The 10,385-nt window shown below is 46.7% G+C and overlaps 1 pseudogene; it reads right to left on the bottom strand.

The window, feature by feature from the left end:
* Positions 1-4,869: 4,869 nt before the first annotated feature.
* LOC135536582 (serine hydroxymethyltransferase, mitochondrial-like) lies at positions 4,870-10,381 on the bottom strand (annotated as a pseudogene).
* Between the last annotated feature and the right edge of the window lie 4 nt (positions 10,382-10,385).

Genomic DNA, 10,385 nt, shown 5'->3' with positions numbered 1-10,385 from the left:
GTATCAGTAATGACAATAGGAGCAGAGAGAGGAACAGTGATGAGAGGGGGGCTGTGTCAGTAATGACAATAGGGGCAGAGAGAGGAACAGTGATGAGAGGAGGGCTGTGTCAGTAATGACAATAGAGCGTGAGAGGAACAGTGATGAGAAGAGGGGCTGTATCAGTAATGACAATAGGGGCAGAGAGAGGAACAGTGATGAGAGGAGGGGCTGTGTCAGTAATGACAATAGGAGCAGAGAGAGGAACAGTGATGAGAGAGGAGGGGCTGTGTCAGTAATGACAATAAGTGTTGTTCAGAGAGAGGCTGTGTCAGTAATGACAATAGCAGCATAGAGAGCTGAAGAGACTGAGGGTTTACATGTGCCTGTTTACACAAGCTGCTACAGAGAGAGACAGTACCACTTAGTAAGCTGCTACAGAGAGAGACAGTACCACTTAGTAAGCTGCTACAGAGAGAGACAGTACCACTTAGTAAGCTGCTACAGAGAGAGACAGTACCACTTAGTAAGCTGCTACAGAGAGAGACAGTGCCACTTAGTAAGCTGCTACAGAGAGAGACAGTACCACTTAGTAAGCTGCTACAGAGAGAGACAGTACCACTTAGTAAGCTGCTACAGAGAGAGACAGTACCACTTAGTAAGCTGCTACAGAGAGAGACAGTACCACTTAGTAAGCTGCTACAGAGAGAGACAGTACCACTTAGTAAGCTGCTACAGAGAGAGACAGTACCACTTAGTAAGCTGCTACAGAGAGACAGTACCACTTAGTAAGCTGCTACAGAGAGAGACAGTACCACTTAGTAAGCTGCTACAGAGAGAGACAGTACCACTTAGTAAGCTGCTACAGAGAGAGACAGTACCACTTAGTAAGCTGCTACAGAGAGAGACAGTACCACTTAGTAAGCTGCTACAGAGAGAGACAGTACCACTTAGTAAGCTGCTACAGAGAGACAGTACCACTTAGTAAGCTGCTACAGAGAGAGACAGTACCACTTAGTAAGCTGCTACAGAGAGAGACAGTACCACTTAGTAAGCTGCTACAGAGAGACAGTACCACTTAGTAAGCTGCTACAGAGAGAGACAGTACCACTTAGTAAGCTGCTACAGAGAGAGACAGTACCACTTAGTAAGCTGCTACAGAGAGAGACAGTACCACTTAGTAAGCTGCTACAGAGAGAGACAGTACCACTTAGTAAGCTGCTACAGAGAGACAGTACCACTTAGTAAGCTGCTACAGAGAGAGACAGTACCACTTAGTAAGCTGCTACAGAGAGAGACAGTACCACTTAGTAAGCTGCTACAGAGAGAGACAGTACCACTTAGTAAGCTGCTACAGAGACAGTACCACTTAGTAAGCTGCTAGAGACAGACAGTACCACTTAGTAAGCTGCTAGAGACAGACAGTACCACTTAGTAAGCTGCTAGAGACAGACAGTACCACTTAGTAAGCTGCTACAGAGAGACAGACAGTACCACTTAGTAAGCTGCTACAGAGACAGTACCACTTAGTAAGCTGCTACAGAGACAGTACCACTTAGTAAGCTGCTAGAGACAGACAGTACCACTTAGTAAGCTGCTAGAGACAGACAGTACCACTTAGTAAGCTGCTAGAGACATACAGTACCACTTAGTAAGCTGCTACAGAGAGACAGACAGTACCACTAGTAAGCTGCTACAGAGAGACAGACAGTACCACTTAGTAAGCTGCTACAGAGAGACAGACAGTACCACTTAGTAAGGCTTCAGTGGGTTCACTACATAGGTGTTAAAGTAGACTGCGACCATCATACTAGACAACGTGTACATTCTGGAAAGGGTTTGAACATGAGAGCTGCACACCACACACACACAAAACATGGTTAGTTAATCAGAAAAGACAAATGACAGGTTACAGGTCAGATATTAAATCGCTGCATATATTTATTAGCATTAAGCTTTTAATCTAAAATGTCTTGACAAAAAAAATGTTTATTTTTTATTTTCACTGTGCAGACATGAAACATGACTTTTGGGAGCATATCAGCATGCTGGAAAGCTAATCAGAACGGGCTTTAAGGTAGCGCCATTAAATAGCAGGTGTATCGCATAGCTCTGAAAACTACAGGTACCAGAGTCAGGTAATGAGGTCTCTCTTATTTAGGCATGCCCCTACTCATAAAATGGTCTGAGTAGGAGTGCTGATCTTGGATCAGATTAGCCTTTTAGATTACAATGAATAAGATTCCATGGACAGTGTGGACCTGATCCTAGATCAGCATTTATACCGGGGAGACGGTTGATACATGTACACACAGCCCCTGGTAGTAACTGTTCACTGTGCAGTCTCTTCTCTTCGTTATCAATACTGATGTGTTACCCTCCTTGTTTGGATCAGAGTGGTTCTGTAGAGACCATCCACTCTACGCCTCAAAATGGAGGAATTCTCACTGGCTCACTGATGCAGTGATAAACACACCCTCCATTTTGTGAAGTAATTTGGGGAATAAAAATAATAATAAAATCTGCCAACAAAAATACTGTGAAATAAACGTAACTCAAGCCATTCCCTCACACTGTGTTCTCTACATAGGAGGGGTCCTCAGCTAAATCAACATGATCACCCTCTCCCCAAAAGCAGCAATATAAGCATTAAAAACCTTGATACATTGTTAACCAGTGTTGGAAAATAAAGAATTCTTTAATTCTGTAAAGTTAAAATACATACAAAATCATTTCTTCTTGTCAACACTTAGAAAGCCAGCACTGGCATGAAACGACTGTTTATTGTATTGTCATTTTGGACCATTATCAGTCTAACAATATATGCAGCAGGTTGTTGGATCATACACTAGCTGGCCTGGTTACGCATCCACCATCGTTGCTAGAACCATGCTGAAAAGGACCATGGGAAAAGCCTTCAGAGCCAGCACCGTTTGGTTGGGGTTGGAATGATCGTGTGAGAAGAGTACGTATGAAGTGAAGGCCTGGTCTGAGATCTGGTCTGAGATCTGTAGGATAGTGAAGGCCTGGTCATCTGGTTTGATATCTGTAGGATAGTGAAGGTCTGGTCTGAGATCTGGTTTTTGAGATCTGGGATAAAGTCTGAGATCTGGTTTGAGATCAGTGAAGGTCTGGTCTGAGATCTGGTTTGATATCTGTAGGATAGTGAAAGGTCTGGTTTGAGATCTTAGGATAGTGATCTGGTCTGAGATCTGGTTTGAGATCTGTAGGAAGTGAAGGTCTGGTCTGAGGTCTGGTTTGAGATGGATAGTGAAGGTCTGGTCTGAGATCTGGTTTGATATCTGTAGGATAGTGAAGGCCTGGTCTGAGATCTGGTTTGAGATCTGTAGGATATCTCAGGTCTGAGAAGATAGTGAAGGTCTGGTCTGAGATCTGTAGGATAGTGAAGGTCTGGTCTGAGATCTTAGGATATCTGTCTGAGATCTGTAGGATAGTGAAGGCCTGGTCTGAGATCTGGTTTGATATCTGTAGGGATAGGGGAATCAGATATCTGTAGGATAGTGAAGGATCTGGTTTGAGATCTAGGAGTGAATCTGGTTTGTCTGGTCTGAGATCTGTAGGATAGTGAAGGTCTGGTCTGAGATCTGGTTTGAGATCTGTAGGATAGTGAAGGTCTGGTCTGAGATCTGGTTTGAGATCTGTAGGATAGTGAAGCTCAGGTGTGAGATCTGTAGGATAGTGAAGGTCTGGTCTGAGATCTGAAGCTCAGGTCTGAGATCTGTAGGATAGTGAAGGTCTGGTCAGATCTGGTCTGAGATCAGGTCTGGTCTGAGATCTGTATTAAGGTATAACAGGGGAAAGGTCCTGTTATGGGGTTCACCAGTCAACCCCTGACCTCTGGCTTGGGACCCTTGACTTCTGATGGGACTTGGGTTCAAGTTAAAAATAGATATTACATATACCTTTATCTGAGCTCGATTGAGCTTGCCTGACATCATGGAACGATAGTTTTGTGATTCAATCTGGCACTCTAGGCAAGCGAGAGCAAACAGAACAAATAACGGAACGGTTTCAAATAGGATTTGAGGCCCAGGGTTACTTCAGATGAGTTTGAATGGAGTTGGTTACACACACACACATTTACAACAGTATAGGGTTGTACGACAGGCGCGTATAATCAAATCTCCATCACGAACATCTAGTCACCAAGTCGATCAATTAAGACAATGTGTTAATTTATAGTTTAAGACTCTGTGCCTCTAATAAATGTACCTTTGTGGTGACAGTAAGTTTCGAAGGACATTTCTCTCAGGGTCTGACATTGAGCTCTTTCACCTACACTACAACCTTAAAACATGCAGAAAATAAACACTTAGAAAATAAGGATGTTTCTGTTTGTGTAGACAAACACAGGGGGTTAGAAGCTACAGAATTACCTCACGTGAGGTCAGAGGTCAACAGATGAGGTCAAAGGATTATAACCAAGGTCTCCCATCTGTTTGGATTAGTCTGCGAGGTTACGCCAGGTCTGACTCCAATCACTGACCACCACCAAGTTCCCAATGTCCATAATAGCCTACCACTTCAAATTCACCTCCAAATACATTTCTGCTTCCTTCTAAGTAGTACGCTAGTGTTGGATATTGGGAATGGAAATACTCGACTGACTCTCTCCCCTCCCTCCCTCCTCCTCTCCCCCTCCCTCCCCCTCCCCTCCCTCCCTCCTCCCCTCCTCCCTCTCCCTCCCCTCCCTCCCTCTCCCTCCCCTCCCTCCCCCCCCCCTCTCCTCCTCCCTCCTCCTCTCCCTCCCTCCCCCCTCCCTCCCTCCCCTCTCCCTCCCCTCTCTCTCCTCCTCCCTCTCTCTCCTCTCCCTCCCCCCCTCCCTCCCTCTCCCTCCCCCTCCCTCTCCTCTCCATCCCCCCTCCCCCTCCTCCCTCTCTGTGTGGAGGGCCTAGTGATCCTCGAAGCCGGGCATGGGGAAGGGACGTGCAAAGGCCTCCACTCGGTTCTTCAGCTCTGCCATGCGAGAGACCGTCTCTGGATCCTCCAACAAGAAGTTCTTAAAGTCTGCAAGTTTCCCTGGAGAGAAGAAGACAGTAGAGCAGATGTTTTCAGCGTTTGTTTCACTTCCTGTATTTTCACACCAATGGCTTACGTTTTCTCGACTGAGTCACTCTGTTAGACATCTCCATCTCTTTGGGTTAGCTAATGAACTGGCACTTCTTCCAGATCGCTACAGGAGATGGAGGAACTGTGACAAGAAAAAGACCCTGACTTTAGATTTAAAACAAAGTTTCGGGCATCATGGCCTCCATCAGAAAGTACAAACACATATTCTTCGCCCCAAATGGCACCAGGGCTAATAAGGCTCCGGTCTAAAGTGGTGTGTAATGAAGGTAATAGCTTGGCTTTTGGGACGCAGAAAAAAGGCAAGACCGAGGGAGACAGATTAGGTGAACTGATGAAGTACGCACAGCTGGTGAAGAAGAGGAACTCACCAGTCTTCTTCTTGACGTCCAGGGCGATCTTAAAGCCTTCATCCATGAACTCCACCACCTGGACAAAGTCTGTCTCCTTGAACTGTCTGGAGGTCAGCGCCGGGGCACCTGGGAGTCAGGAATGGGAGGAGAGTGTCAGTGATAACCAGGGACACAGAAAGCTCAGGTGTTATATGCATGGTAATTCAAGGTTAATGTAGGATAGATTTGATTATAATAATAAAATGTGGCGTTCCACAGGGATTGATTCTTGCATCTCTTTTTTTTGCCTCCTGACAAACATCAAAACAGCACCTGGTTATTTTAGTAGTGATGAAAAAATAAAATAAACTAAATTAATAGTTCAAAACATTAAAATCATTTTTTTTCTGGACACAATGTATATAAAAACAGAGCATACATACAATGTAGCCATTATATTCTGAATGGCAACACGGGGAATGGCAACACGGGGGCAACACGGGGTCCATACGCGGCAACACGGGGTCCCATACGCGGCAACACGGGGTCCATACGCGGCAACACGGGGTCCCATACGTGCAACACGGGGTCCCATACGCTGCAACACAGGGGTGCAACACGGGTCCATACGCGGCAACACGGGGTCCCATACGCGGCAACACAGGGGTCCATACGCGGCAACACGGGGTCCCATTCCATACGCGGCAACACGGGGTCCCATACGCGCAACACAGGGTTCCATACGCGGCAACACAGGGTCCCATACGCGGCAACACAGGGTTCCATACGCGGCAACACAGGGTTCCATACGCGGCAACACAGGGTTCCGGCCTATACATCACATACTCACTCAGGTATTATATTCTGGGCCAAGTGGTCCAATCAGTGACACCCACCTAGCCGGAGGCCCCAGGCGCCAGGGCACTCTTGTCCCCGGGACAGGTGTTCTTGTTGGCTGTGATGGACACCAGCTCCAAAACTCTCTGCTCTGGCTCCATCAATGCCCTTAGGCCTCAGGTCCACCAGCACCAGGTGGTTCTCCGTCCCCTGAGGAGGAAACAAATCCATTTGAAGCATACCATTTCTTTGTTTAAGTGACGAGATCGCTCCCGAGAGAAAACACATAGTTGTACCTGACACCAGCGTGTATCCTTTGCTCAGTAGGGCCTCAGCCATGGCCTTGGAGTTACGCATCACCTGGCCAATGTACTCTCTGAACATCGCGTCTGGGCCTAGACAACAACAAACAAAAAGAGGGAAAAGTGTGAGTCAGTTCCCACTTTAGGAGTGAAGAATGGGGACACAGTCACAGTGTGGACTTATGGATTCACAGAGAGACAGAGAGACAGAGAGCGAGAAGACGAGGTACCTGTTTGAGAGCGACAGCCACCCCGGCGATGGCGTGGTTGTGGGGTCCCCCTGAAGAGAGGGGAACACAGCGAAGTTGACCCGGTCCTCCAGGTCATATTGGATCTCCCTCCCCTTCTGTCCACAGAACGCACGCCCTTACGGTAGAAGATCAGACCAGCCCTGGAGGGAGAGAGCCAGACAGGTCAGTCTGGAGTCTAGGTTAACCCATCTGCAACTCAACACCTTCGAGGACAAACAGACTGTTGCTAAATAAGTGCCCAGTGTGGACAACTGGGATGTAGACCCTTTCTTTTTTGTTCACAAACATGTTGCTGCTCTACTTTAATCCATCAGGTAAACTACTATGTACAATAACGTTCAGATTAGCTTCTAACAAAATGTCCTCTCCACCAATCCCACCCTCACAAGCCTGTACCTGGCTCCCTGGTGTGGAGGGACTTGTGTGTTGTGGAGGTGACCATGTCAGCATACTGGAATGGCGAGGGACAGCCTTTCGCTGGCTCCACCAGACCACTGATGTGGGCCATGTCAGCCAGCAGGTAGGCTTTCACCTCCGTACAGACAACTGGATGGGGAAACAGAACGGAACGTTTTAAAGTATGTGAACTTTTCGGAAATTGATAATGCCTTAAAAAATGCCAGGAAGTCTCTCATTTTGGCTTCTCATCTAGTATAATTCACTTACACACTATTGAAGAAGAGAATGGTCTTTTCACACGTGTGTGACAACAGTTGATAATCAGAATAGGGGTCGGGCTCTACTAAAACAAACAAATGCGGTGAACAAGTGAGACTGCATTATAGAATGCCATGTCAGTCTGGATAAGTAGTATGTTGATATTTGTTGCTCACTGCATATTTTTATTACTAAAAACAGTACATAGTACTATTTGTACACAGTACGTAGCTTTATTATGTAGAAGTCAAGACAGATTTCGGACACTGGCCCCTGCCCCCACGGGCCGTTCTTCCCCCTAGCAGGGGCCGTTCTGGGCCCTGCCCCCGAGCAGGGGCCGTTCTCTGTAGCCACAGAGAGGTAGGTCGTCAGAGAGAGGGAGAAAGAGTCTGTACCTTCTTGATGCGAGCGTAGTCAATGAGGCGAGAGTAGGCGCTGGTGCCTGCAATGATCAACTTGGGCCGGAAGAGACGGGCAGTCATCTCCAGCTGGTCATAGTCAATGAGCCCTGTGGCAGGCTGGAGAAAGGGAGAGGGAATGTACGAGAGAGGGATAGAGAGAAAGCAAGAAGAGAGAGAGAGGGATAGAGAGAATGTACGAGATAGGGAGCGAGAGAGAGGGGGATAGAGAGAGGGGATAGCGAGAAAGCAAGAGGAGAGGGAGAGCGAGAGGGATAGAGGATAGAGAGAGAGGGATAGAGAGAAAGCAAGAGGAGAGGGAGAGAGAGGGACAGAGAATGTACGAGAGAGGGATAGAGAATGTCCCGGAGAGAGAGAGAGGGGGATGAGAGAGGGATAGAGAGAATGTACGAGAGAGAGAGAGGGATAGAGAGAGAGGATAGAGAGAAAGCAAGAGGAGAGGAGAGAGAGGGATAGGAGAAGCGAGAGGAGAGAGAGAGACACACACCTGTTAAGAGGAGACTGATGCATCACATAAACAACAGTGAGAAATATGAATAACACAGGAAGTCCTATACAGGATATGTTTCACCATGTGTCCATTCAATAGTTTTTCTTTCTATCTCTCAACACCAAAGCTTTACAACGAAGTGTCGGTCAGCTAGATATCTTATAACTAATAAGTTAACGTGTAAAAAGGTGCTAAAAGCTCTGCAGTTGAGCATTTGGTTTGCTAATTTAGTAGCTAGTTAGCCATCTTGCTACATGGTTAGCTTCTTCCAAAAAAATCAAGCTTAGTTTGCTAACAGCAGAGATTCCTCTCCTGGATCAACAGCCTTGCTGGCTACTATTTGTTTTGTGCGTGCAACAAACGTAACATTTTTAGTTACTCATATAGCTCAGGCCAGAAACCGTACAGAGGGTTCGCAATGCTCGTTAGCATTTAGTTAGCATTCTGTATGGTATTTTACATGTACTTGTCAGCATTGCTAATGTTCAGATTACAGAGTATCAGTGAGGTTTGAAAACAGCGCTCCGTGTGTTCAGTGCCGGTATTACTGAATAACCCTGTATGGCACAAGGTTGATATGAAGCTATGACAATCGGGATACCGCCCAAGCCTACACACCATAGCATTGCGCACATGACCACAACACACACGGCTAGAGAAACACACACACACAGGCAGTCAATTTAGGAACTAAATTTACAATTCAATAATGGAAAACACACACGACTACTACAGGACTATACTGATCACCTGAACCCTACACAGGCAAACAGAGATCAAGAAAATGACAGAAATGGATAAACCAATAAGGACTCAAGCAGATACTAGAACCAATGACATCACTGGCCAATATCGACCAGTAACAGAGACCACTAACCATATATAGTAGGATAGATAAGAACTTGTCTATTGCATTCTAATCCATTCCATTCCCATTGCATTAGTGACGAGTAGCATTTATAGTAGTATTAGCTACTGCCACTACAGATGAGGAGGGGTAAGGACAAGAATGTTCCCCACTAGAGACAAGTGAGGGTGGCAAGTTGTTTCCATCAGAGGACACTGGACCCGGGTTCAGCGGTTACATTAAAAGCTCCGAACCGGTCTTTCCTCGACTCCTCCTTCTCAAACCGTATTGGAGGAGAAAAAATCGAAGTCCCTCCTCAGACCTTCTCCTCCAGCAGGTTTAGAGAAGGAAGCGAGAGAGAGGGACCGGGAAGGAAGTGGAGTGTGGCTCTGCTTACGTTGAGCTTGTGGGCATGGACTCAAAATAGATGGAGGTAGCAGATATCCTCTTGGTGTCAGACATGTAACCATGGGTCAGACTGCAGAAGGACAACAACAACAACATGTGTTATTCAATATACATTCAGGACATTTAGCAGACGCTCTAATCTACAGTGATTTAGTCAGTCTGCTTGGTATGAATACTGTGTAGCACCATTATTGTAAGTTACTTACAATAAACATAATATATTTAATATTAGGGTGCACACTATGACAGTAAAGAAAAGGTAGAGTGAACGTAGAGAGGAAAGTAGAGAGCTGGTAGTCCGTGAATTGGTGAGGGGGAAAAAAAAAATCAACATAGAGGCCGACCACAAGAGGCAGAGAGGTATAGAGGAGGCAGTGGCAGAGTGAGGCAGAGAACGGAATAGACAGAGACCGAGGCAGAGAACGGAATAGACTGAGACCGAGGCAGAGAACGGAATAGACAGAGACCGAGGCAGAGAACGGAATAGACAGAGACTGAGGCAGAGAACGGAATAGACAGAGACAGAGAACAGAATAGACAGAGACAGAGAACGGAATAGACAGAGACTGAGGCAGACGGCTACATACTGTCCACCGTCAGGCAGGTCCAGGCCCATGATGCGGTCGTGAGGGTTGAGGACGGCGGTGTAGGCAGCGAAGTTGGCGGGAGAGCCAGAGTAGGGCTGGACGTTCACCCCCACAGGGCAGGGTCCAGGTCAAAGGCCTCCAGGGCTCTCTTCTGGCACAACAACTCTATCTGGTCGACCACCTCAGCT

Source organism: Oncorhynchus masou, unplaced genomic scaffold, assembly GCF_036934945.1.
Source record: "Oncorhynchus masou masou isolate Uvic2021 unplaced genomic scaffold, UVic_Omas_1.1 unplaced_scaffold_6392, whole genome shotgun sequence".
Taxonomy (NCBI): Eukaryota; Metazoa; Chordata; class Actinopteri; order Salmoniformes; family Salmonidae; genus Oncorhynchus; species Oncorhynchus masou.
Note: the sequence above shows the minus strand (reverse complement) of the source record. Positions and strands in the feature narration are given on the sequence as shown.